The sequence below is a fragment of the Pseudopipra pipra genome, chromosome 1, assembly GCF_036250125.1.
Source record: "Pseudopipra pipra isolate bDixPip1 chromosome 1, bDixPip1.hap1, whole genome shotgun sequence".
NCBI classification, from domain to species: Eukaryota; Metazoa; Chordata; class Aves; order Passeriformes; family Pipridae; genus Pseudopipra; species Pseudopipra pipra.
Window position 1 is genome coordinate 140,116,329 of NC_087549.1, and position 9,998 is coordinate 140,126,326.

The window sequence follows — 9,998 nt, forward strand, 5'->3', positions numbered from 1 at the left end:
TGAAAGAAAGAAAGAAAGAAAGAAAGAAAGAAAGAAAGAAAGAAAGAAAGAAAAAGAATCATACAAAAATGCAGGCAGCCAAGGTAACAAAATAGAAGAGTATCTTGATATTCCAAAGAAAGACATGAAATCAGCTATAACAGCAGCAGGAATCTCACTTAGGGGTTGTAGGGTCAATATAGAGCAGGGAAGAGAATAGTACCAGAAGAGGGGGTGGAATGCTTTCCTCACTTTGGGAATGGGAAAGAAAGTAGTTTTGCTGTGGGTAAAAATTGATTTGTTGAACCAGTCATAAAGAAGTTCTAACAGGGTAATGTTGGAAGGTCAAATTTGCATTGTGATCCACTCTCCAGACAGGGGGCAACAGTGACGATTTTGGAGGTCAGCAGTTTTTCTTTCCCTTGTGGACTTGATGTGCCAAGGTGCAGGGCCCTTGTGTGATGTCCTTCCCTGCTGCAGAACCAGACATGTCCCTGCCACACTTGCCCACATCTTCCAGATGTGTGGATGGGCAGCTGTTGCATGCCCAAGAGATCTCTGTTTGGTTGCATAACAGATGCTCACAGGTAACGTAGGAGATCAAAAACACAAAGGCCTTGGTAGACAGAGCAGCAGGCAATGGGCCGAGGGCTGGCAGGGCAAATCCAGGAGTAAGTGTTGACAACCTTCTGGGCTATATGCTATCCTAATGTCAACCAAGCAAAAGACGCAGGAGATGTTTGAAGAAACACCTCTTCAGAAAAATAAGAAGGTGTGGAAAGGCTCCAACCCTAATGGAATGAGTCAGTAGTTGAGTGAGGGTTTCAGGTGTAGAGGAGGGGCCTACAGAGACAAGGAAAAGGCATGGAGCAGACGAGTTATGCCTTGGGCACCGCAAGAGTGCAAGGGGAAAGTAGGGTTGTCATGAGACACATAAAATCAGTCAAAGGACATTAAAACAACTGCAAAGTATGGGTTAAATTAAGCGGAAAAAGAACTCAACAGCTGGAACTCTTCCTCTTTTGTGCAGGGGCTGCTGTATGATGCAGCAGTGCCAGGGGTGTTGCAAAAAACAGCACTATTGTACAGACATTTTCCCTGACTATATTTTTACTACATCCTCTTAGTTTTTCTATAGTTCTAGATTTCCTCCATTTTCTAGGGAAGTCTGGGCATAAAGAAAAAATAGACAGCCTTTAGACAGGATCAAGGGTTGGCATCAGCTGATCAGGTGCTGGACATCATTTCCTATGTCCTTTTTAGGGTCTAGTTCCAGGCACCTTCCTCCTTAAAGCTCTCAGGAAATCCCCAAGCTAGAAGGGCTGAAAATAAAACTAGCCTACATTTACCAGAGTTCAGAAAGGCACCTGAAAACATAGCAGAAAAAGAACTTTTCTCTGCATTCAGCTAAGTCTGAAAGTGGTTCTTAAAGCAAACTTTCCTCACTGTCAACTCATTTCTGCACTGACCTCATTCATAAGGGAACATCAGTCTGAGACAGACTTTTCCAAGAAAGTGGTCAAGGGGGTGCAAAATGGAAGCAGCTCCTTGCTGAGGGGTCACCTCCCTTTCCCCTTTCATATAGGTTCTCGTTGACCAAGGAAGGTCAGTGGTCAGAGAGGGTGAGTCACAGGGAAATTGGGCAGGGGAATACCAACATTTTGGTTCCAGTGACTGCTCATGCAGCTGCTGGGAGAGCACCAAAAACCACTGGGGCACCAAGCAGAAGCCTGAGAGAGAAGGAGGCAAAGCCTAGGGCTCATCGGTCTGTACAGGAGAAGGATGAGAGTGGAGCAGGTCTGGGATTGCAAAAACGTGAAGACACTGGATGAGACGGTAAGCACAGGCAGGGATGTGGCTCCTAGGGTGGCTAGCAGTAAGCTAGGGGCATGGAATGGACTAGAGACAGTAGCCAGTTCCTGTATCCTTCTGACATAACACTTCCATTACCATCAGCAGAGGTAAAGGACCTTCTGTTGCAGGTGCCCCATTCCAGGGATGTTCGCAGTGCCCACACTGCCCAGCCCTGCTCAGACATCCTGCTGCACTCCTCTGCTTGCAGCAGAAATGCACACACCTCATGTCCATCAGGCCAGTTTTCACAGCTGGTGTCTCTCAACCGTGGCATTTGGGTCTTGTATTTCTAAAGTAGTTCATCCACTGCTCTCTATCCCTCCTGCTCCAGGGGAAGGGCAGGGCAGAGGAGTTTGAGTTTCTGCAACGAGGCTCCTTTAGCTTGTGATATGCAAAAGGCTGGACAAAATGATAATTATCCCTTTCACTTTTTAGGGTTCTGAACCATTTCTTGTCTCTATCTCACACATCTGCTCTGTTCATTTTGCCCCACGCTAGAGCTTTCTCCTCTGTCCAAGCTGGTTTGCAGCAAAGTCTGATCCCCGAGACATTTCCACCACCTGACAGGAACTCCACAAAACCTCTCTGTGGAAAGCACCTCAAAGGCTGGGGAACCACACCAGAGGGAGGGGAAGACAGGGAACATACCATTGTTGAAATGCCCAGCCCAAGCTGGAGGGAAATGCAATCCTTCCCAGGTCCTGAGGGCCACAGCTTTCCTCTCAGGGAGTGAGGCTGTGAGCTCTGCCTTGCTTGGGGCACATGGACACGCTGCTCTACAGACATGAGCCTTTCCTTCCCACAGCCTGTGAAAGGTGAGACAGGCTTCAGGCACAAATAAATATACATTGTACCGTACTTGGCTCTCAACAGCAAGGAAATAAGATGAGGGCTCCAGTGTACATGGCTGAGAAAACATTTACCATCCAGGACAAATGCAGAAAGGTATCCCATCTCTGGCAGCGTGCCCGTACAGTCAGCGGCGTGACACGGGGAGTCAGCTACGCGCCAGGAGTGAGTCCGTGGGAGTTGTGGAAGTTGTGAATAATCCTGCATGCACCACCCTGGGATGGAAAGCTGTGTGAAACTCATCACTAGCAGCGATATACCTCCTTAAGTATATGTGGCTGCCTGTTGACCCGACAGACGCAAAACAGGTGGGCTCTGTATGGGGTATCTGAGGTGCATGCCCAGGACTGTGCTACTGGCTGCCAGGGAAGAGATATTTGTAAGGATGATGCTGCAAATGAGTGGCTCAGAGCTCAAGAGTCTGAGTGACAGGAGACAGCTCAGCTGCCATGGCTGGGCTGGGGCCTGAGCCAGGCTCACTGAATGCAGGCAGCTTGCCTGTTTTGCTGACTAGAGAGCTCCATACAGGCTGCTTGGGATGTGGCCAGATGCAAGGCAAGGGGCATGGAAGCATCACTCTAGCAAAGATGTAAGTGTCTTACTGTACCTGAGGGCAGGGTGGCACAAACTGCACTGTTACTTTTCTCAGAAGAGGGATTTAAAGTCAGAAACACCAGCCTGTTCAGTGCAATGCAGACAGAGTGCTGCTAGTGTCCTGCAAAATGTGTGGTGCTAGATAAACACCTGAAAAAGTCTTATTTGAAACAAAAGAGAAACTTGTGTGGATGTTATGGGTAAATGCACTAAGCAAATTAACAGTCAGACTATATAGCTTATCTCAGGACAGCTTCTGCATCCCTGTTCCCTTCTGTGTTTGACTCACAAGTTGGCAGTGGAACAGCTTTGGATGTACTGTCTCATGTCCTGAGAGGAGACAAGGTGGAGGCACTGACATTGCTTGGAAAGTGGAAATAATCTTTAATCATTCTGCTCTGTATTACAGCAATATCCTGGTGCTCCTGCAGGAGAACCAGCTCCTGGTGGGAACCATACTCAGCATACCAGCTGGTGGGTAGCACAGGACCTGATCCCGCAGCAATCAGCTTCCCAAATTACCTGACATCTGAGCCAGCCCAGCACTGACAGCGCACTGGCTTAGGGCAAGCACAGTGTACAGGCCACCTCTTCTCTTCAGTGTGTTTTGGTGCAAATGCAAATATTGTACCTATACTAAAGGACTATGTCCTTCCAGGGAAGCATAGGGGGACAAAGCCTCAGAACATGTCAAAAGTTGCCTGGATGGGGCAAACAAACCTTCTTCTGTAGCTTCATCCAGGCACAAGGAATAACCTGGGAGAGCTACAGGGAGAAGGAGTAAAAGACTGTGTCATGAGAAGGTGGAATTTATAAAAGCCATTCCTGACATCTTGCAAGACTGAGAAGGAAGGTGAGGCAACAAAACACAGGAAGAGGAAGATCCCAGTGCTGTGGGACATCAAATGGAGATGAGATTCCAGGCAGATGCTCAAGGAAAACAAGGTTTGCCTTGTGTCTGCCTTTTTGGCAGACTTCTACTTTGTATCCAAAACATGGGTCAGTGTGACTCAGCTTTCTCCTGCTGCCTCTCAACATTCAGATCCACATGGATCAGGTGGTATCTCTAGTCCAACTCCACACAGGACAGATTGCAAAGTCACACTCAGTTATTTGGGCTATCCCATTCAAGCTTTGAAAACATATCCCTGTGTCTGTAAAAACAACAATTTACAAACTTATAAAGCTACTGACCTTATAAATTAGACTTGAAATTGTTCATGCAATCTTATATGCACCCAGGTGGTTGCTTGTATTTTCAAAACTCTGGTCTGAAACTGTTATGTCACTGTCAGTGCGTGACTTCAGCTGAAGGACTTGGGAGAGAAGCGCCCAGCCAGGAGTGTTACAGAGACGAGTCATACTCAACAGGCCCATATTTAATAGCTGGACATGTTTCCCTGGTGTCTAACCTCTGCCTCATTTCTTAATCGTTCGGGAGCAGAGGTGATGGTGCCTGGGACTTTTGCAAATACAACACCATCAGTATAATTTCTGAGAAGATGATCTGTCTTGATGGCTTCTGGAACTAATTACTCCTATGAGAATCTTGACTCTGACATGATGTCTTTTCATATAGAAGCACTGTCCAGTTCACTAAAACAACCTCCTAGATATAAATAAGACCTTTTCTGATTAAAAAGGCTCAATGAGTTACTGTAACCACCACTATTGCATAACCTAGAATAGTATCTGCTGAAATATGAAGGCTGAGCATGCAAAACATTTAAGTCTAAGGGAAGGCAAAATTCCAGCATACAGCTGCTGGAGTTAGCTGAGGTTTGCAAGGAGCTGAAGTTTGGAAGGAAAACCATATTTCCTTGAGTAAATCCAGAGTTTTTCTCCTTTCCCCAGGCAGCTGAATGATGAGAGGTCTCTGTTGCTGCTCATCTCCAGCATCCTTCTTACCATGCTGGTTTGATTTCCCATGTGTCCTAACAAGTGATCTGGAGGGGAAAAAAATAACAAACAAAAAAAGTGGCTCTTGCCCAAGACCTGCCTATGGAGGGGTTTGCTGTGTGGTCCCTCTTGTGCTCTGGTATGGCAGAACACAGCATGTGCAGGGACAGGCACAGACATTAATTCTGGCTTCAGGTGTCTGAATGTGCAACTCTGCTCAAGCAATCACCTGGTAAATTAGCTCCAAAGTCATTCCCCCTTCACCATGGAAGAAGGAATGGTTCTGGCTCCTCCTGGGGTGCAGGAGGAAATACCACACCTCTCTTTGAGATATGTGTGCTCAGAGACACACCTTGAGGCCTCCTCCTTTCAGGTGATTTCTGACTTGTTATCAAATCTGCACCTGTCCACAAGCACTACAGAGAAGGCCAAGAGAAGATGACACAGTTAATACTGGAGTCTGCAAGGCTGGAAAATACAACCTAACTGGGGTATTAGTTGCATAAAACAGTGCGGAAAGGGAGATGGACCTTCCCGAACATTTTTAACATATTTGGGTTATTTCCCTTCCCTGAAATGTTGCTCTTTTGGCAAAATGAGTTGTTGATATGTTGCTGCCAAGGATGGTTTCATATTTCTGAGGAAAAGCCAGCTTAACTTCAAAGTGTCCTTTTTGCTTAGGATCTTTCAAAGATCCTTTTTTTACACAGAAAATGGTTTTCCCTGAAGACAACCCAGTGCTATGTGGAAATGGTGTCTGGCTAACTCTGCCTAAGGCAGCGAAGCCTGGTCTTCTGTTCTTTCAAAACCACCTACACTCAAACCCACATGGATGCAGCATACGTGTCCCTCCTCAGCGAGTCTGCAGGGTGAGCAGGGAGCCAGTTAGACCAGTCATTTTTATATGGGGTTTTAGACCCTATTTCAAGCACATCCCTTAGTGAAGCCTTTGCTGGCTTCCCAGGTCTTACCATCTCTGTATGCCAGAAAGCACAGCCATGGTCCTTGCAGTGCCCAGCCCCATAGCTCCCAGGGATCCAGATTGTCCTTGGGCCATTGGCATCTTGGGGATGGGAGCACAGTGCCACTGGGCTGTTGTCATCCCCAGGGCAAGGCCATGCTCCTGGCCCTGCTCAGGACAGCAGTTGAAAACCAGTCCCTCCCGCCCAGGAGCTCAATGGGCGAAGGAGCCAGCGGTCCCCAAACAGCTCCACCTGTGCCACTACTGACAGAGGACATCCAGGAGGCTGATGGCCCAGTGCCGGGGCACAGCCATAGTGTCAGCCTCCTGTAAAGTCCCCCTGCAACTGTACCAGAGGGCCACCAGGCTGGCTGGTACTGTGGGATGTGCTGGGCAGACAGTGACTCGTGGGGACCAGACAGTGTTGCAGAGCGAGGGCAGATACTGTGAGGTAGGAGGGAAGCTGTTCATGGGAAGCTATATGGGGACACCAGGTCAAGATTGGAAACTACTGTCATTACGCACAAAAATGAGGCACAACAGCTCAATGGTTAGAGGGGATTTTTATACCACAGGTGAATAAAGGCTCCTGAAGGATCATCCACAGTGACACTGTGATACAGGCACAGGCTGTGCTCAAAGTCAGCTCTGCCATGAGCTTACATGTACCCAGATCATACACAGCAGCTCCTGTTCACTTGCAATTTAAAAAGGCAAGAGAAGAGTTGACAAAAGGAAAAGACTAACACTGGAAATTCACGCACTAATTTGGCAGATTTCCTCTTTGGGCAAACAGTGTTTTGTTTTCTTTTTTTCAGGGGGAAGGTATCCTGGTTTCAGCTGGGATAGAGTTAGTTTTCTTAGTCGTTGGTACAGTGCTGCGTTTTGGATTTAGAATGAGAATGATGTTGATAACACACTGATGTTTTGGTTGTTGCTAAGTAGTGCTTACACTCAGTCAAGGACTTCCCAGTGTCTCATGCTCTGCCAGTGAGGAGGTGCACAAAAAGCTGGGAGGGAGCATAGCCAGGAGAGCTCGCTCTAAGTGGGCCAAGGGATGTTCTACACCATAGAAAATCAAGCTTAATATATGAACTGGGGGGTGTTGTTCAGAAGGGGTCAATTGCTTCTTGGTGGTGGGCTGGGCATCAGTCAGCATGTGTGCGTCAGACTTACAGGTGAGCGTGAGGCTGCCATTGCACGTAGCTTTGATGAGGGTCAGCCACGTGCACCATCTTCTCTGTACACCTCACTCGGGGAGCATCCCTGGCTCTCCTCCCTCTGACAGCTTCTCTCCAGACAAACCCACCTTCTTCTGAACTGATGCTGTGGCCATTCCTCCCCACTGCTCAGGTGGCACATGCTGCTGCCTCGCCAGGAGGTTGCATAAAACCTTGCAGGTGAGCAAAGGCGCGTGGTTGTCACAGCAGTTCACCTCCTTCCTGGTGAGTCACCATGTCCCAGTATCTGTCAGCATGGCTGTATCTGGTGACCAGCCTGAAGCAGCACGAGTGTGCCCATGGGACTATAATGAGCCACTCCCAAGGTCCAGCTGGAATTTTTTGGGCGTTGCTGAGTTTGGTCAGCACACACTGTTTATAAAGGACTTGTTTTCCCTTTGCCCGAATGATTAGCTATGGATGGTGACAGTTTTAGAAATGGACCTTGCTGGGCCTTTCCTGTAAGGAAAGAAAAGGTTGCTCAGGCTCCAGAAAGTGCTTTGGTGCTCCCTTACTGGGAATTTGCAAAGTCCCTGTGTATGGGATGCAAAGCGAAGCATAGGAAGCAAAGTCTTTCTCCATGGTATCTGAGCCTGCCTTGGAAGCAGCTAGTGTAGCCCTAAGGGAAGCTATTTCCAGCCTTCCCAGTTTTGGCCATACACAGCACCATGCAGCTCCCTACATCCCAGGCCGTCCAATCAACCAGTTTGGCCTTCCCAGCTGCAGCAGGGTCATGTCTCCAGTGACTCTTCCTCAACTGCTTCTTTGCTCCTGCCATTTAGCCAGAAGAGCAACACACTTCTTTCCCCAATGTCCCAACAAAGGGACTAATTCTTGGCCAAGGGCCACACATTTGTATTTTCCTTTGCAGTTAGTCTGACTCTCAGTATTCCCCCAAGAGAAAATGAAACTACACACCAGAAATCAACACGAACAGAGGTAAACCATTTGCAAAATCGAGCTCAGTGCTGACCAGCCGTCCCCCTAGGGCTTATGCCGGCAGGGTTTTCTCACCACCCATTTTCATTCCCTCCTCCTCACCTCCAGACTCCGTTGCTCCAAGTACACAGCTGCTCAGGCAACCAGATTAGAGAAATAATCTTTCCCCTCCCAGGATATTTCTAACCCAGTTCATTTCCCTGATCTCATTCCCCAGGTGTTGGCACAAACAGGTGAACCTACACAACACCGGGATCAACCACTGTGGGATACGCTTGAGGGATGTGATATGCTTGGGATATGACGTACTGCTCCAGAGAGAAATCCCTGCTTAGCTGCAGCCTGAGGCTCACCTGAAAAACAGTCCTCAGCTATTAAAAAGATCACAGAGCCGAGAGCAATGCTTGGTGTTTGGTGTGCCTAAACAGCTACTTGTTGATTATGTAGCAGTTCTCTGAAGTGATATTTATCATGAAGCTCTCACACTTTTTGATCATGTGGATGTGTCTATAAAGAGCTATTGATTCACTCAGCCAACCCTTATCATTTATGTCTGGCAATATATACTCTGTAATTATTTTGGATAATCTGATTAGTTATTACTTTCTTACTGAGCAGATATATAACAGCAATATACTAATGCAAATATTAAATAGTGTCTATATTACATAGTGTCCCCATAGACAGATTTCTATGGTAAATCATTTAACTTCGTGGGGGAAAGGAGAATGGCATAACAGAAAACAATAAGAGGAAAAATCAATGTAAGGTTTTTAAGCAAAGGTAGAAGTCCCATGTAGCAGCCTGTAATTTTGACATGGATCTCATTGTTGAACTACACAGGCACTTGATAAGCATTTGCGAAACACCCATGCATTCTTTGCTGAGAATAAACGCCTGAGTTTTATTGAAGGGAAACTGGGAAAGAGATCATAAACCCATCTCCAGTTACCTGAAAAACTGCTTCCTACTAATTTTATGAATCTCCTTAAAGGTCAAAAGCTATCAGCAAAAGATCCGAAAATTGAAACCAGGTCTCTCAAAGCACAGGTGAGCATCCAAACCACTAGATCATGTTTTCTTTAAGTCAGCTGCACTGAAAATCTGATCCCTGAATATCCTGATCACTACAGTCAGTATAAATACTAAGCAGCTAGTCATCTAGAGAATTTGCACAAAGCACTAGAGCAAGTGGGTTATTCCCAGGAGAAATTTTTGCAGCAATTAACATCAGGACTGAATCGCTGCATGTTGTACACAACCACTGTGCAACATCCAGGCAGTCCATAAGGATCACTGGGGTGTGAGAATAAGATTTTATCAGAAACACTTATCATCTATTACCAGAGTCCAAACATCCATCAACAATCACCTTCACCCAACTTGCCAATACATGGAATGATGCCTGTAGCGTACCTGGACCATAGTAGGGGAGATTGGCCCAAATATAGTCACAGCCCCCACTGTTTTCAAAGATGAAGGAATAGAGTGACTACGTCTCAAGGCACTGAGCTGGATTTATTCATATGACAATATCAGTATCAAACTAGAAATCATCTGTTTAAGATCATGTGTTAGACAGGAACAGCATTAAATAACAGACATATGAAAAAGAGACCGTGCTTCAGAACAGATTCAGTGTACAACATACACAGTATGCCATTAAACACAAATGCTTATAAAGAGTCATCCTAAGCATCAAA